The sequence below is a fragment of the Podarcis gaigeae genome (assembly GCF_964106915.1).
Source record: "Podarcis gaigeae genome assembly, chromosome: 3".
NCBI lineage: Eukaryota > Metazoa > Chordata > Lepidosauria > Squamata > Lacertidae > Podarcis > Podarcis gaigeae.
In genome coordinates, this window is record NC_139680.1 from 63,214,998 (window position 1) to 63,231,448 (window position 16,451).

A 16,451-nucleotide genomic window follows, 5' to 3' on the forward strand; every position below is an offset into this window, starting at 1 on the left:
ATAAAAATAATAAAGCAATAAAATATCAGAGAGCAGAGACTGACAAACGAGGTGCCGCAACTTTCCGACAGACTTGAGCGCCGAGCTCAATAATCTAAATTACGACCTTTTTTTCTGGTTCCCCCTATTCTGAACCTAGAGTCGAAATCCACCGTGATCACCGACAATCCGAGGAAAGAGAGGTGACTGTGTCGAATCCCTCCCGTAGGAAAATAACTTTTGCTTGTTTATTCTGCTTGTAGTCGGTGCTCTTAAATAAATTCCTGAAATTACTGTGTAGAGATTGGTTTAAAAATAATTGGAAGTTTTGCCTGTGCAGTTAATCTGAATGGCCGCTGGATGTCGTAGTAACCTATTCGGGAAAGTCAACTCATTTTTATTCTTGATCGATGCTGCAAAAGCCAGCATGACGGCAACAGGGCGTTTCTAGGAATAGGGGTTAATGTGAAGGCAATGGCTTGAATATTTTATCCAAATTATGAAGTCTATTGCATTACTGAGTCCTTTGCTAGTGAAGACACACATAATATGCGTGACTGCGAAGACCAGTGGAATGAACACAGCGGAAGCCTTCCATTGTTTTGTTGACTGGGAATTCACCTTCAGATAATGACTGAACATTTGCTGACATCACAGCAGTCCTTAGCTTTGGTTTGTTTTGAGAAAAAACTATTTCATCCAGGTGAAGTGGAATAAAATAAGGGGAAATGGGGTTATAGGGTATATACTCTATATATATATATATATATATATATATATATATGCTTTCGTAGATTTTCACGGGTACAGGAATGCAGGTTTTGGTGTCCTCGGGTGTCTTCCCGTGTAAAAGTTGGGGTGTCTAGGCGATGACGAGTGAGACCTCGTCGAAACGTCGCCTAGACACCCCAACTTTTACACGGGAAGACACCCGAGGACACCAAAACCTGCATATATATATATATATATATATATATATATAAATATATATATATGAGTTTTCTAGTTTCTAGGATGTTCCTGATTCAGAAACCAATCAACCCAAAGTCAAGAAAATACGGGGACAACAGTTTTAAAACAGATGCAGTAGCCATTTTATGTGATTCCAAACACCCAATGGCAGACATTTAGTGACTGGCGCCCACGGCACTTCTTTAAAATTGCAAATGTGACCACTGGCCTTTCAAGTTTAGACACCCCTGCTATACTGGTATTTTAGAACATTTCACATAGCGATGTTTTCAAATTATTTAAGCTAATAAAACTTTCCAAGATAACTGATAATGCAACTCTTACACCTGTTTACTCAGAAACAAGTCCTACTGAGTTCAATGGGATTTAATACAGTGTGTATGGGTTGGATTGCAGTTTCAGAAAGTTCCAGGCTTTCAGGTTAACCCACTAAATACCAAGCTGTGTGAAATATACTCAAGAGTCGAGAGTGGATTTCATGCTCTTTATTCAGCTTATAGTGGTGAGGAGGAATGGAAGTTCCCCCAGAATGTCTGCTTTATATACATTATTTACACAATGGCTAATTCCAGGATTCTCCTATAGGCCAATCAGGTTGTGGATTCACTTCCACTTGGAGCTGGATTGGGTGGCTCCTGTGGACCAATCAGATTGCTGCATTCTGCAGCCAATTGTTCTAGGACCAATCAGGCTGCTGCATTCTGAATCCTATTGTTCTAGGACCAATCAGACTGCTGCATTTTGGATCCTATTCAACTCAGTACACAACACTGTGTTTTCCCTTCTTTAAACCAATCTCAGAAAACATAATGTCGAATGAGAATCTCTGCATATATTTCTGTGATCCCAAAAGTACTTTTGGGAGCCACAGAGATATCACCAGTCACTGCAACGTTTACTTGTGTATGACATCTTCACACAGCACTTCCATATGTCTGCATCTCATGGCAATTCATTATGTATGCTCACATGTTATATTCAACAACTGTTCATTCTGTGCACACAAACAGTGCACACAAATAATTCAGCTATATACTTGCACAGTTGTTCACATGTAACATTCAGTGAGTGTACAGTCTGTGTACGCTTGCAAATAGTTGAGCTGATACCTGTCATTTCATCACTAACATGACTGACCAGAATGGCTCATCTGGAACAGCTGGAGCACAGATTGCTGTTTGATATTGGTAGGCAATCTTGATTTACCATTTCTATAATTAATCATTATCACATTGAATATTTGACAAATTCCAAGTTGAAAATTCAAAATGGAAGGTTATATACTTCCTGTGGCTCATACAGGCATTAATTTTACTGTCTCTTGGAAATAAACCACAGACTAAAGCTCAGCCTCTGTTAACATGCTGCCCTCCATATTTCTTGTGGTACAATTCCTAGTAACCAGCTAGCACAGCTTTTGGGAACAGAATGCCCCTGCCAGACGTGGGCGGGCAGGTCTGGAGCTGTGGTTCAGAAGCATGGCAGACGTTCAAGAATCTGCTGTTGCAATCCTTTGCCTCTGAGTCCCAGACTCTGGCTGAAGTGGCAAGTGACAGCCCTGTGGGAGGGAAACTTCTACATACTATTCATCAAGATAAAGATCTGGTGCAAGGATAGTAAAGTAAAAAAAGAGGGCTGGGTGACCTTTGTAAGTCAATGTACACATTGTGCGAAAGTTTTTATTTGAAAACTCATTGGGCGGTATTCAGCAAATTACTTGTGTGAGTGGAATGACTTTTTCTTGTGCAGTGGGACTTCCATGCCACCCCCAATTCTGCACCAGTGGGTTGGGGGGGAGGCCAAAACAGATTTTGGGGGCACAGAAGGGAGGAGAATGGGGAAAGTCCTGTTGTGCAAATAGAAGTTGCTCCACTTTCACAAGGAGGTACTTCATGCTACAATGAATACAACTCAATCCTATCCTCCATTTCTCAGTGTCTGTCATAAGTCACACCCTCCCCTTCTGACCTCACAGAAATTCAAGTGCCAGTTACAGGGCTCTAGCAAATGGAGGTGGTTTAAGTCCAAGGCTTTAGCCACCAGAACCCACCAGTCCTCTTCAAGCTCCTCATCTTCCTTCCACGAGGAAACTAAAAAGTCCAAAACTGCCAGATGTGGGGGATTGACTGTCCTACCTCTGGAACACATGGGATCACACAACCTCAGATGCCACAACAACATTGGGACAAGATCAGGGCAGTTGTGATGTCAAAGCATTATATGATGGTGGTAAACATTAAACAGGTGCTAGAAATCAGGGCGATAGAAGCAGTTCTACAGGACCAAAAGATTTACTTCAATTCTTTCTTAGTTGGCCAAGAATAGCAGGGAGCTCAGGCTCATCTTTGACCTAAAGCGGCTGAGTGACCTAGTCCCAGAGGAAGAGGCATGTTCTGATGCAAACATGGAGATGGCTCATAGCACCCACAACAGAGGGCAACTTCATGGTGCCCATTTACCTGACAAATGGTTTCTGTGCTTTTGCTACTGCACTTCCAAGACAGAGCCCTACCATTCAGATTCACTTCAGCATTTAGAGCAGTTACCAAGATCCTGGTGGCATTGGTAGCCCACCTGACAAAACAAAGGGTGGATTATTCTATGTTCATACCTAGATGTCACATGGATCCACTCACCATCCACAGAACAGAGCCTCTGGGGTTTTCCAATGACACAGGAGTGCCTCAGGGCACACAAGTTTGTAGTGAAGACTGCTAAAAGTGCTTTGGTTCCCATGCAAAGTGCAGAGCGTCTGAGGGTCACTATAGACACGGTACAGTTCCAAGTGTCACCTTGGTTGGAGAGACAAAGGAAGCTATAGGTCTTGGTCCATGTTGTACTGGAAGGCAGAAGGCATGGCTCTGGCACAACGGCTGGGGATGGTGATATTGTGCCAGGACTGGAGTGGTTGAAGTTTCATATCAGTGTTTAGATGTGAATCTAAATGTGACATTATAGCACTTATTAGATGTGAATCACAAAAACATAGAACAGGAGATAAAACACCAAGGAGCCCTTCTGCTGGTCCAAATTATCTGGGGAGCAAGTTAGAGGCACCTTACTTTTCAGCTCAGTCAAAAGTTGGTGGGTCCTGCTACTTTCTGTGTGTGGGTGGAATCCAATCCTGAACAGTTTTCAGAGTACCATCTGTGAGTCATGGTAAGTAATTTCCTTTTCCCTGTCAATAGCTCATCTGTCAAAATTAATTTTGCTACAATACTGTTTCCAGTTACCCGGGAGTAAGCCCTATTTAATGCAAAGAGTTTTATCACTGAGTAGGCATGAATAGGTTTGCACTGTTCATCTGGCACAATCTGAGAGTCTTTCCATCTGTTACCTAAATGTAATTACCGAGCTTAGGGAATTCCACTCAAATATTGAAATGAAGATAGAATTGTTTTCAAACTCCAAGACAAGCAGTTGAGCTGCAGGTGGGTTGCCTGGAGAGTAGATGTGATTAATAAAAACAAACCACTAGGAAATTAACTTGATGGATGAGGAAGTAAGTACACTTGAAGGTTCCACAGGAAATATTGCTAAATAAGAGGGAAGGAAGAAAAAGTAGATTACACACTGGTGTGTTTGCAACTTGATTTTCAAAGGACTAAGGGCGTTTTCACAGGTGAAGCTTAAATTGGATTTTCCTTAAATATGTTTATAATGCAAATGCCACACAATTAGTTCAGGAAAGGCTAATAGGCACATACTAATTTTAAATATGAAAGCACTCATTGTGCATGGCTATACTGCAAAGTAAATCAGGAGCACCACACGACACGGATAGCAAGGAGAAAACTGAAATTCAGGGTGCATAAACCACAACAAAACCTATACTGGAAAAGCTCCCCCCACCTACCACAGAAGAACTGGTCTGAGTCACACACAGCATAAGCACATGGCTATAGAGACTAAGGGACAAGCCTTGGCTGCTAAACCTTAGGAAACCAGAGAGATGCCTTATGCCATTCATCCCTCTAGTTCAGCATCATCTAGTGACTGGCAGCACCTATCCAGGGTTTCAGGCAAGAGTCTTCCCCAGCCCTGCCTGGAGAAACCAGGGACTGAACCTGGGACCTTTTCCATGCAAAGTATGTGCTCTGCCACTGAGCTACAACCTTACATGACTTTCCCTGCGGTATGCTGTATTATCCCTGGGTTGTTCTGGACACAGCACAGAAAGATCGTTGGTTTCTGTATGATCCACTCCAGGCCAGTCATAGATAGAATTGCCATCTGGCTGTTTTGCTATCACTTGGCTAGACTTGTTAATGCTTGAGCCAGCTGCTTGACATTGAAGAAGGCAGGAGAGGGAGTCTGGACTATCAGGCATCCACAGCCCCTTCAATGGATAATCATGACTCTGACATTGCTAAAATCAGACAGGGCACACAGCTACTGGGACTTACCATGTTAGGCAGATCAATTTGTTCTCTGTTGGTTCATGGTAACACTAATAATGGACATCAGGCAGCCTGGTGGACCACCCCTCTACTCGTAAAGCTGAGATTAGGAAAACCGCCATTTCAAATTCCTAGTGTAAGCACAGGCCTACCACTATTCATCAACATCTCTGCGAACATAAATTAATAGTATCTGTTCCACACTGTTATTGTTATCAAGTGCAGTAAAAGAATGAGGATTCCTTCATGCTACCTAAGACTAATTTAGGTCCATTAAAACTGCCTGAAGTCCATGATAAAAGTTACCATGTCTTGATGGAGAGAAAAAATGGATTGGCCTAATAAATTATAGTTTCCTGCGTTGTCATTCCATGCACATCAATGATCCATCACTTACTTCACTGATATGATTTCATCTCACCATATATTTCTAAAATCCTGAAGAACTAACACTTAACAGCCCAGTAAATTGAACAGAGAGGCACTCTTAACTGGGAATAAATCCTATAGAACTCAGTGGGACCTACTTCTGAGTTGATATACATCTGTGCTGCAAAGCCATAAGTGAATTGAAAAATACCCTCATACTTTGACATAATGCATTACTTCCCTCCACTCCATTGAGGAAAATACAGATGGTCAAATTAAAAGTAATTTATAATACTTTGTTCATTGCCCTGTTATTCTAATCACCATAAATTACTCATATAAAGTGTGGCCATGAGCCAATATAGACTTTTAAAACCCATAAACACAGTGGATTAGATCCAGAGGAGTGGCTGAATCTAAAGGAGTCATGATTAGTTCCACTAAAATCAATCGGACTTGTGTTAGTCATGACTAACTCATCTAATTTATTTTAGTGGAACTGAAGTTTGACTTACTTCTTCTAGACCCAACCCACGGAAATAAATCGGCCTAAGTACAACCTAGCAGTTTGAAAGCACGTCAAAGTGCAAGTAGATAAATAGGTACCGCTCCGGTGGGAAGGTAAATGGCGTTTCCGTGTGCTGCTCTGGTTTGCCAGAAGTGGCTTAGTCATGCTAGCCACATGACCCGGAAGCTGTACGCCGGCTCCCTCGACCAATAAAGCGAGATGAGCGCCGGAACCCCAGAGTCGGTCACAACTGGACCTAATGATCAGGGGTCCCTTTACCTTTACCTTTTTACACCTTACAGTGTATTGCAATATGAAGCATGTCTTTCTTGTCAGGTACTCTAGAAATTGGACCCTGGCTTGGTGATAGTGCACCTGCTCTGCATGCAGAACATCACAGATTCAATGTCTGGCATCTCCAGGGAAGGCTGAGAGAGATTCCTGCCGGGAATCCTGCAGAGAGCCACTGCCAGTCTGTGTAGACAATATCAATCTAGATGGACCTATAGTCTGACTCAGTGAAAAGCAGCTTCCTCTGTTGCTACCCAACAATGAGCTGCAAAACACTGTATTCTTTCTCCACAAATTCTCAAATAAAAGTTGCAAAAACTATCCATCATCCCACCTTCGGTTGTCAAAAAGAGAAGCATTTTCTTTTCAGTTTCAGACTGTGCAGTGACGAGGTGACTCTGAAGCCGCCCCTAACCAGGTTATCTCAGAGGTAAATCATGTTGTTTTCAGGGGGAACCAATTCCCAAGTAAATACGCTTAGAATCACAGAGTAAAACAGATTATGGTCAAAGGCTTTTCTTGAGATGGATGAGAATGGCTTCCAGATGCTTCCCTAGGGTAGGGTGATTGTCGAACAACACAGGGCAGAAGATGAGAAAATATGCTGTATGGCCAACATGCATTAAACAACTATGACAGGCGACTTACTGCATGGATGACGTGAGTTTCTCTGACAGCTTAAAATTAGTTCCACTGCTTTCTCCTGTGTTTAATCATTTTGTGTAGTGGCTCTATCAAAAGTTGCAGTCAGCTAATATACGCTGTAATCTGCCATCTCTTTCCTTCAAATGCAAGACAGAGGATTCTTCACTGATCTGGTATATGATGCAGTCTTCACTGGCTTAGCAACCATTAAGAATTCATGTACAAATGATGAATCTTAAGAGTTGTGGACAGATGCTGGTGTTGAGGTTAATAAGGAATTCTGAAGTGCTGGACCTATTGCTCATGGCAAATGCCTTTGAGGCATAAATGACAAAGGAAACCAAACTCTTTCCAAGTAATCCGTGGCTAGATTAGTGCAGGACTGGCTTAATCTGTTTTGTTGCTTGGGGGGGGGGAATAATTTCACTGCTCCCTTTGAGCTTATTTTAGATGCTTGGTCCGTTGAGGGTGGGGGCAGAGAAAAGAGTGTGTGGTTCCTCCTGAAGCATTTTTCCTGTTCCACACAAGTGAATGGAGTGGAGTGGGGGACTTTCGCTCCATTAACTTGTAGGGAATAAGGAAAAATGGACTAAAAGCTTTTCTAAACTTCAGACATTTCTTTGAAAATCGGTAACCTTTCTGCCAGATAATGGTGTTTCAGCATGTATTATATAAAATAATAATAATTGCTAGCGTGGTTCAAAATCTAGACTGTAGTGCCTATTAATATGTAATAATATCTATTAATATGTATGATACATGAGGCAGAAATTGGAAACTTTCAGTCTTGAGCCCCTAGAATTCTGTGACCCAGGCAGCCATTTGTATTGTGTGCTGGTCTTTCTGATGCCTATTGTGCTAGCTTATTGTGCTGGTCTTCCTGATGCCTATTTTGCTAGCCTTTCTTACAGATCTTAAATTATTGGATTGAATGGCTAGTTAAAGCAGCTATGGAGAACCTGTGGCCCTCCAGATGCTGTTGGACTCCAACTCCCATCAGCCCCAGCCAGCATGAACAATGGTCAGGGAAGAAGAGTTGTACCAACATCTGGAGGGCTGCAGGTTCACTACCCCGAGTCACAGTTATTAAGGTTGTGACCCTGTGCTCACTTATCTCTTGAATTCATAAGGCTCATGGGACTTATTTCTGAGATGGCATGTATAGTATTGCATTGTAAGTGGACTAAAAGCTATTCTAAACTTCAGACATTCCTTTGAAAATCTGTAACCTTTCTGCCAGATAATGATGTTTCAGCATATATAGAAGGCCTAACTCATACTACCTTCCAGATCCAAATAATATTGACAGCTGCAATGCAATTATCATATATATATCATTTATAAAGCATACTTGTCTCTTGGATCCCTTTCAGAAGTGTTTGTTTCTGATACAAAACCTCAAGATTTTTCTATCATATAAAAACTGTTTGACATTCTATTGAAAAAATATTGTTTACTGAAACCGAATAATCCCAAACAGAGGGAGGAATTTATTCACATGATATATTGCAAATTAATCTGTGGATTTGAAAGTAAGTGTTTGACCTCAGGTCAAGAAAAAGCATTTGCTAATGTCATTCACCATCACAGCAATGATGTCCTGTAACTAAATTTCTTCATTGGTAAAATTGTAAGTAATAGAGTGCTTGCGAACTACCAACTTTCCGTAAGCCATTTAGAGAGAAACAGTTTACAGATTATAAATCAGTTGATGGCTGAAAGATACTGTATGAATAATATCTTTTTTAATACATTCATTGCTCTTACAAAGGGAAATAACCCAGTGATGTTATTTTAATATGTGTGAGGGATGGTTTCAGCATTACTGTTATCTACTTGCATCTTTAAGATGCATGAAGGAAAGCAACTAAAGTGAAGCTTGAAACATATCTCTCACCCACACACTTTAAAACACAACTTTCTTTTTCTACCAGGTGGCCAACCCAATATGTTGATGGAGCTGGACTATGAATGCCCTCAGCTCCACAGCTAGTCCTGTCATTGGCTGTGTGTCCACCTAGTGTAGGCCTCTCTGCCTCCTGTCCTACCAGTCTCAATGGACATTAACCACAACTGCCAGATCACCTTACCACATTTGTAAGTAAGTGAGGCAATGCACAATGCTGTCTAAAGAGAGATCCCCATAAGACCATCTGAAGTGAGAGTGAAGTGATGTACATTACCATCTAAATAAGGTCCCCTATAAGTCCATGAAGGGCAAATTCTAAAACAAATTAACTGCATCACCATGTGGCCAGGGAGTCCTATTGTCCTCAGGTACAGAGCACAACTGTGCTAAAAGTCTGTTGCTTCCCAGTCTGGGTTCTTGTTTTGTGTTGGAGTTTTTCTTGTCTTGATAGATTTTTTCCTCCCAGGTACTTGAAATGCAACATGTTAGCAAGTGGAGGGGAAGAAGCTTTCGAAAACCAGAAGTTGAGTAATTTAACAGCTTCGGTAAATCCAGCATTGCAAACGTTCTGCAAGCTTGTACATGCTAATGCTATCTGATTGAGACAGCAAATGTCAAAGATGCACTTGTGTGACACACGCTGAATTAATGCAAAGAACGGCACAGGATCTGACCACAGTTCTCATCTTTGCTCAAGCCGAAGTGTCACATAAAGCTGTCAACACAGAAGTAAAGCTCTCCTATCCGATTATGGTGAAGACAAACCACAAGGCTTGTGTGCAGATGTGGGCCTTTTGAGGGAAGTGGGAAATGCAAATTGGGAGAAGACAAAAAAAGAGGCTGTGCTCCAAATAAAGTCCATCACACTTCAGTCTCACTGGAATCATAGGGTTAGGGTTACATGAATAGTGACCAACTTGCCCCATAGATATAAATCGGATTTTAGCACAAGGTGCTTTAACTGTCATAAAATCAGAGAGATTGAAGGAAACCTAAAAGCTAATCTTGTCCAGTCCCATAAACCAGGTTTCATCAACCTGGCTTGCTCCAGATATTTTCAACTAAAAGTCCCATTAGGTATTGCCCAAATGTTGATTTTGAATTTTTCTTATGGACATGCCTGGCTTCCTTTGTTTTTTATATTTTATATTTTAGCAGTTCTTGTTGCACCTGTAACTTTGTATTGGTCCTCCTCAGTTTAAAAGGGTTAAATGAATTTTTGGAGACTGTGCTCATTTGTGGACACTAACCCAGATGGCCATGTCTGTAAACTTTAAAATGATTGCACCCTTCAGGAACTTGTTATGGAACCAGCAAGAGGCATAATTATACTCAGGATCTGATGCAAGGAGGTAAATCTTGTTGAACCAAATGATTAAAAAAACACACAAATCTATCCCAACCACTCTGATGTATGTGAAAACCTCCTTAATCCTTAAAGTGGACATAGATCTATGTGAGCAGTTCTTTGAACAAACAAACACACATTCCTTCTATCCTAATTAATGGAGCAGACCTTGCAGTCAATATATTTATGTTTAAACCTTAGTGAGCATCATTTATTTATTTATTTATTTATTTATTTATTTATTTAGTGAAGCACTTAAAGTTGTATTAGCCATGCATGGGTGTCCGGTTGCATGATGATAAGTTAGTTCTATGCTTGACATACGTGTGGGTTGGAAATTGCCCAGAATCTAGTTCAGTCATATTTAAATTCAAAAGGGGAAATTACTCACCAAGGGGAGAGGATTAGTTGAAAGGAAACAAAAATAAGAAATTTTTAAAAAAATCAGTTAGGAGAGAGCTGTATACCATACTTTAGTGGGATTTGTTTATTTTAATGGGACCTAAATTTCAAAAGTAGGACAGAGCATGGGCACATTCCTTTAGGAGATTTAGTGGGTATATGGCCAGCATTCCTTTTCTCATCCCAGCAACTGCAAACAGTAAGGAAACTACTTCAAATATTTACGTAAACTCACATGCAGGGCGGGGGAGAACCATAGCTTAGTGGTAAAGGGGGTGCATTGCTTCAGGTTAATAGGTTCAGCCCTTGCCCTCTCTGGTTAGAAGGATCAGGCAGCAGGTGGAATGGAAGATCTCTGTCTGAGTTCCTCAAGAGTTGCTACCAGGTGGAGTAGTCAGTACTGAGCCAGATGGACAGATAGCCATAGATTCATAGCATTGGAAGTGACCTCAGAGTTCCTCTAGTCTAACTCCCATCAATGTGGAAATTCACCACTACAGTATCCCCAAATGGTAGCCTTCTAGCCTCTGTTTAGAAAATGCCAAGAAATGAGAGTTCGCCACTGAGGAAGTCTGTCCCACTATCAAGCAGCTCATAAAATCAGGAAAATCTTCCTAATGTTTCATCTAAATCATTTTTCTTGTACTTTTAATCAACTGGCACAGGTCCTACCTACACATTTGTGCCATCTTCTATGTGACAACACTTCGAAGATTGCCATTATATTGCCTCTTATTTTTTTCCTGCTCTAAAATAAATATACTCAACTCCTTCAAACTTTCACTATCTTTACCACCCTCCTCTGAATGAATGCCAGCTTTGTTAAACTGCAGTTCCTCAAACTAAACACTGTACTAAACACAGTAGCAAAAAGCAGAATCTTTGTTTCATCTGATCAGGAAAATATGCTTCTGTTGATGCAACCATATTTTCACCTAGTTGGCAGAAGGCAGCCTTCCTCTATTTCCACAGGCTGACCAGAATGAGGTAACTCCAAAGCAGTGACTCATACAAAGACGCAACAGGCAGATGCCTCTGAGGCTGGGTCATTCTGCTGTGTCTCTGCATCAGGAGGGACTGAATAATTCAACCATACTTAATGCAGAGATGTAGCAGAGTTACCAGCTCCCAGAAAATGCAGTGAATCATGCAGGCACCTTCCTGGGCAGCAGGCAGCCACCTTCCTGAATGGCAGCCACCTTGAGCACACAGGAGCTTTGAATAGTTAATTGATAATGTCTTATTGCACACACAAAGTGGGTCTCTCATTTGATTTGGTCTTGCCACTCCAGAGGGAGGTCATGATCAGAGTTGACACAAATATCATTGCAATGGCTGGGGGTGTGGGCAGTTTGCCTGCAGGCTGAGATAAGTTCTGTGCAGAATGTGTCTGAGGTCCAGACTGGACATGGCTTTAAAAGTCTTGATTTCTCTACCTAAAAAGCAGGTGCAGAAGGTCCCATTTGGATTGGGACCGTTATGCTGGAGGAGATGTTTTTAAACAATAAACAATAATGTGCTCTTCTGCCATTTCTCCAGTTTAAATCCACCCAAAGCTGTTATTAGCTGGAAGGGAGAGGGGGAGAGAGAGAGGTACAATGTGAGCACATATTCCCTTTAACTGTGGCTAAAAGAATATTTAGAAGGCAATTTAAATTAGTGGGACAGTGGAAGCACCACAGCACCAGCCAGCACCACAGCCCTGCACCACAGCCCTGCAGCTTATCAGACCTCCGCCAGCACCACAGCCCTGCAGCTTTTCCGCCAGCACCACAGCCCTGCAGCTTATCAGACCTCCACAGCTGCTTTTCAGCAAGGAAAAAGATGTCAGGACAAGAGAACTAATCATAGATCTCCCATGTCATGTCTAGCTTGTCTCTGATGAAGAGCATCTTTGGCTGTTTGCAGTTGAAATTGATGCACAGACTCATAAGGCTGTGAGTTGTCTGAAAGCACCTTAGGGAATGCAGAGCCTTTGGATGGATCTGTTGCTCTGTAACCGTGTTGCTTGTCATCACTTACTGTTTGTTATACTTATAAATAAACCAAATATTACAAATGCACCTTAGCCATCTCCAGTGCTTGTACTCTCGTCTAAAATAAATGTCCCACCGCTTGGGAAATTGAGGAGTGTGTACCATTAGTGTTCTGTCTCATCTCTGTGTTTGTTTTTCGCCACCTTGCATCTTTCCTGTCAACATCATAGTGTCTGGAAAAGGGACAGAAAGGCAAGACATTGATCATAACGGCTCATCTTCCTTAAAGGGAAAAAAAGACTAAGGATGTGGCAAAAAAAGGACAACTGTGGAGTCAAGGGAGTATAAAATCAGGAGGGGTGTGAAGGGTGAGAAAAAAGTCATTCACAACCTCTCACGATAGGAGCTAAGGATTATGCAGTTAAATTTGCAGCAGCAGCAGCTTTCAGAGAAATCACTTCCCAAATAACTTTTAATAGAGGTTAGGATGGAGTCATACATAATGATGATCACATGGTTGTTACCTCAGAGGACTGACCTCGATGGATCATTAGCATGACACAGCATGGGAATTCTTACATGCTCTCTCCAGCAGTAGCTGGGTAGCTAATTTCTTAATTGATCAGTTCATACTTACAGTGTGACTTCCTGCAGGTTCCCTTGAAACATCATCTGCCCATTACCAGAGAATGGTTCAGTTTGGTTTTGGAAATGAGTTTAAGCCACCACTACCTCTGTCCTGCCTATAGTGTCATGAAATATAATAATCTTGATTAGGCACTGTAGCAATGTCTGGACACGCAAATCCCACATTGCCTAAGGCCTTTGTTCAGCAATGCATGGATGTACATGTCTATCTTTAAACATAATCCCAACATGTAATCAGCTAGGAATGTGCTCCGGTCTCTTGAGATGAGCCCTCGGTCAGTAACAGAGCAGCCAACATGTATACACATGTATACGCAGTAATATGTGCACAGCCAGTCACAATGTCACAGTGCTCGATGAAATAGAGTCATGTGACAAAGACATTCCTGATGAACTAGTTCTACTGACATAGCTAGGATAGTCTCGGGACCAGAATTTCAGAAGAGACAATAAATTGAATTTGGTTCCACTCCTATACAAATTAGCAGCACTAGTAAATATAGTTGATTCCATATTGAGAAGTATGTGGAGCTGGAGGCTCGGCTGCCTGCTCTCCAAATAACTGTTGGCTGAGGGAGAACACAGAGCCCTATAAGGCCTGCTTATTTTAGCTTTGAAACTGTTTCCAGTCCCATAAGATGAAAACAATTTGCAGATTAAGGCAGCTGGAGGCATATATTGGATGTAGAAATGCATCATCACAACCACAAAGGAGGTTTTGTGCCTTTAAGACAGGAGTGGTCCAGCTTTCTGAAGTCATTCAAACTCAGGGGTTACGTTCCCTCAGGGTCTGTTCTCCATCCTGGAGGCTTAACTTTATTCTAGAGCTTGTGGCTGTAGAATGAAGGGTCCTTGTGCACCCTGACGTACAGCAGATCAATTTTGTCTCCTGAAATCCAAAATGTAGTTTCTTCATTGATTTTACTAGGCATGGGGTGGGCCTCTCCTTCAGGATAAGCCTGGCTATTCCTGACTTGTGTAGAACTCAAGAAGATGGAAGTCCAGCACCCTAAGAAACTTCAATCCAAAACTTTTAAGAGGGCAAAGTCCCCAGCCTCATCCTAGCACTCCATCATTAACTCCTTAATTCTAGAGAAAGACAGTCAATCCCCACTCTCACACTGTCCCTTCCCAATTTTTAAGCATCATTTAGCAATGTCCCAGCATGTATGTTTGCTTCAAAAACAAAGCCAATTTTCATGAATTAGGAGCATGGACTTTCCCTGGATGTCTGGTGCAAGCCTGGATCTGGTGGTGCTCCTGGTGTTTTTCTTCCACCAGGGCATTCCAGGAAAAGAATCCCTTTACCTCATTGAAAGAACTGAGAACCTGCTGTTCAGCAGAAGGAAAACCCAGCAAAACATAACCTATTAGTTTAGCAAAGAGCTTTAAAGAACAGGGTGCCTTGTTCTTTTAAAGTTTGCACAATAACAGAAAAAAGGAATTCCCACAGAAGGCAAATGATGACAGATCAGTCACTAGACCAACTGTAACAAACAACCCCAAAACCCACAAGTCCACCCACACTTCCTAGAATAGACAAGACTGGGTTACTTACAGCCCCTTAAAAGTGAAACAAAAATGGCTTTCTGGAAAGACTCTTAGTTGCTGAGTTATGTTCTTTTGTGGGGTAAGAAAGGGTTGTGTGGGGATTTAAAAATGAAAACCCTGATCCTAACCACATTGTAACCCAATTTCATGCATGTTTACTCAGAGGTAAGCCCCACTTTGCTCAATGGAGCTCACCTAAGTCCTCCTGTTCCTGAATTGTTTCAACCCCAGCAGCTGGTTGTTATATCAACACTATTGTTGAGAACTGGTGCCTGAGTTTGCTTTTTCCCTCCTCCCTCCCCACCCTCTTTTCCTTGTATCACTTTTTAAAAAAAGAATGTATGTCTGCCTTGTTTTAAATTATTGTAACATAAGCCGCTCTGGAAGAATTTTGGCTGAAAGCAGGGCAACAACAACAACAACAACAACAGGAAGAAGAAGAAGAAGAAGAAGAAGAAGAAGAAGAAGAAGAAGAAGAAGAAGAAGAAGTGTGCAGACAAACTTATGATCTTATTCGGAAATAAGTCCCATTGGGCTATAAGGCTGCAATTCTATGCACACTAATTGTATGTCAGGATTTAAGTGGGACTGTATGTCTGAGTCTGCATGCATAGGATAAGCAATGAAGAAAGATATGACATTTTAAAAGTTCACAGCCCATCCCTCAGCTGCAAAACTCTAATACTTAAGCTAATGAAAGGAAAACAAGAGTATGTCTCAACCAAATCTTAATAATTTTATGAGCTATCATTATGCTTCTCATCATATGCTATGACTCAAGTGTGGGGATGGCAGGAAAAGAAAATAACAACAATTCACCTAAGGTGGGGGAGGGAGGGTTAAAGATACTGGGTTCTAAGCATGTCTAGAGAGCCTTTGGACAGCTGAAAGATGGAGTGTTCCCTTGATCACAGGGATATAGCCAGGCTTCCTTCATAAGCAGGAATGTGACTCTTCCAGTAGGGCATCAGAGAAAATAAAAGCCAGTAATTTCTTTACAAACAACAGAATCTTCTACACTACAGCCTCACAGTCCCAAACTTTCATGGGATTTGGTGCTTATGAGTTGTTGGCAACGGAATGCCAAGTTGAATCTGAACTTGGTTGTTGTTGTTGTTTAGTCGTTTAGTCGTGTCTGACTCTTCGTGACCCCATGGACCAGAGCACGCCAGGCACTTCTGTCTTCCACTGCCTCCCACAGTTTGGTCAGACTCATGTTTGTAGCTTCGAAGACACTATCCAACCATCTCGTCCTCTGTCGTCCCCTTCTCCTTGTGCCCTCCATCTTCCCCAACATCAGGGTCTTTTCCAGGGAGTCTTCTCTTCTCATGAGGTGGCCAAAGTATTGGAGCCTCAGCTTCACAATCTGTCCTTCTAGTGAGCACTCAGGGCTGATTTCCTTAAGAATGGATACGTTTGATCTTCTTGCAGTCCATGGGACTCTCAAGAGTCT